The following is a 2,497-nucleotide window of genomic DNA, read 5'->3' as shown; positions in this document are numbered from 1 at the left end:
TAAGGGGAGGGGTGTTACGGCCGCTGGCCTCAGGTGGCCCCGCCTTCCTCCATGGAAGCTACAGTGCTCCAGGACTCACGGGGGATTGGCTGGCCCGGACATATGCCCGCCCCAACTTCATGCGGATCCGAGCCTGTCAGACTACGCACACCATTGGCTGCCGCAGGAGCCTGGAGTACGACGGACAAGTGACACAGCTGTCTGCAGTTATGACAAGTGACACAGCTGACTGCAGTTAACTGATAGTATAAAAGGCTGAGGAGTCTTCATTCGTCGAGGGACTTGTTGATTTGAACAGACTGTACAGAGAGTCCCTCCCTTCTGCCTTGTGTTGCCTCCTGCGAGACGTTTAGTAGAGCAGTGCTCTACTGGTGTTATTAATCGTGGTGTTTGCTTAAAGTTTCTCTGCTGCCTAGTGAGTTGTTTCACTAACGGATTTCAGTTGTGTTAATAAACCTTATGTTTGTCTTCCTATCTAACTCCTTGGTCTCTGGGCTCGTTTATGTTACGTCCGCTGCCGCCTAGCAGAGCCGGGCCGTAACATGTTACTACAACATATGAAATTGTGTTTCTATTGGAAATATAATTCAGCACCACTGAGCCGCTCTCTCAGTTACAAACTGAACCTGTTTTGTAGACGTATAAATCACTAAGTACAGTGAAGCTTTTGGTTTTGTAAAAGTGTTTCTTATTCTAAATGCATGTTGATTTTTATCAGGGTGAAGAGCAGTTAGCCGTGCATTCATGGACATCTTTAAACTATTAATTGAAGAATCTTTGGTCATGATGGCATGAACTAGAAGCGTGAGCTCCAGGTGAGACTGCACAGAACAACAAGTGTCCTTAAACTGCATCAACTGATGACGTCTTACAATTTTATTCCACTGTGTGTTTTTATCATTGAATGTTTCTGTCTTTGTGTACATGTAACGCAGACACTAAAGCTGAGCCAGAACTTCATGCTGAAGAGAAGGATTCTTTTAAAATGCATGGGGGAGCAAGCGAGTCAGATACCAAGGGCACAAAGATGAAGCAGGTCTGATCGGAAACCGTTTATTTCCAGGCCAGGGAGCACAAATAAAAACACCCTTAAAAGGTTCCCTCCTGCTCAACCGCGTCACTCCCTACGGAGAGAAGATCTACATGACCTTATCTGCGTATCTGGAGGTCAGCCGCTGCTCCGCCGTGTTGTACCTGTTTGTACGTGTTTTTAAGTCTCTTGATGTCATCGTGTCTAACACACACCCTTTATCTCCTCTCTGCAGCTGGACCATTGCATCCAGCCTGCCATTATCACCAAAGACATCTGCATGGTCTTTTACTCCAGAGACGCCAAGATTTCCCCACCCCGTTCTCTCAAGAACCTCTTTGGGACTGGATACTCCAAAACTCCTGACTGGTAAATCTGGGCTGCTGCACTGTGGCCATCTCTGTTTCACAATCAAAGATATCTGCCCTGTTACAAAGTTTCCTTGTTCAAAACTTCTGCTTCATTATAGCAACCGAGTGACTGGGATCTACGAGCTGAGCTTGTGTAAGATGTCTGACACTGGAAGCCCAGGTGAGCGGCCATGAAACATGTTTAAAGAACGGCAGCTGTTTTATCATAATTCTGTGGAGAGCTTCATCCTAATGAGGGCTCATGTCCTGAGCAGGGATGCAGAGGAGGAGGAGGAAGGTCCTGGACACATCAGTGGCTTATGTGCGTGGAGAGGAGAACCTGGCCGGCTGGAGGCCCAGAGGAGATAGCCTCATCCTAGAGCACCAGTGGGAGCTGGAGAAGATGGAGCAGCTGCAGGAGGTGGGGCCTTAAAAGATTCATAAAGAAATAAATCTGTTTAATATCGTAGAGGGAAAAATGACTTTTCAACTCAAAGACCAAAGTGCTATTCTAAAAAGTTTTTTCTTAGAGTACAGACTTTACATGACTAACCTCCCCTCTTCTCCCCACCTCACATTCGCCCCCATCTTTCGTTCAGGTGGAAAAGACCCGTCACCTTCTGGGAGAGGCGGCTCCCGTGGGAACAGCTCCCACCACCAAGTCCCTGAGTGAGTCTCTGTCCCCCAGCGTGAGCTCCGGCACTCTGTCCACATCCACCTCCGTCTCCTCGCAGATCTCCAGCACCACCTTTGAAAGCGTGAGAAGGAGCTGGCCACCAAGGTGAGAAAAACGTGGGCTTAGTGGGCGTTCTTGTTGCTGCCTTCTTCCTTCTCTGCTCGGAGCTGATCGGTCTTGTTCCTGTTGTGTTGTAGTGCCTGCGCCTTCTGACACACACCTTCAATACTGAATACAAGCAGCTGGTGAACAGCATCAGTGACTGCAAGGTGAGAAATAATACAAAGAAATAAAAAAATAGCCTTTCTGTGTCACATCAGGGAGTTCCTATATTGACGTCTACCTCATCCTGCTGTTGTTTCACTTCAGCTTTCTCTCATCTCACCGATCGGACGTGATCCATCCGTGACGAGCTTCAGCAGTGCCACCCTCACCCCTTCC

Source organism: Mchenga conophoros, linkage group LG9 (assembly GCF_057382185.1).
Source record: "Mchenga conophoros isolate Kocher_MC1m ecotype Shallow Benthic linkage group LG9, M_conophoros_male_GT1.1, whole genome shotgun sequence".
NCBI classification, from domain to species: Eukaryota; Metazoa; Chordata; class Actinopteri; order Cichliformes; family Cichlidae; genus Mchenga; species Mchenga conophoros.
This window is presented reverse-complemented; position numbering follows the sequence as displayed.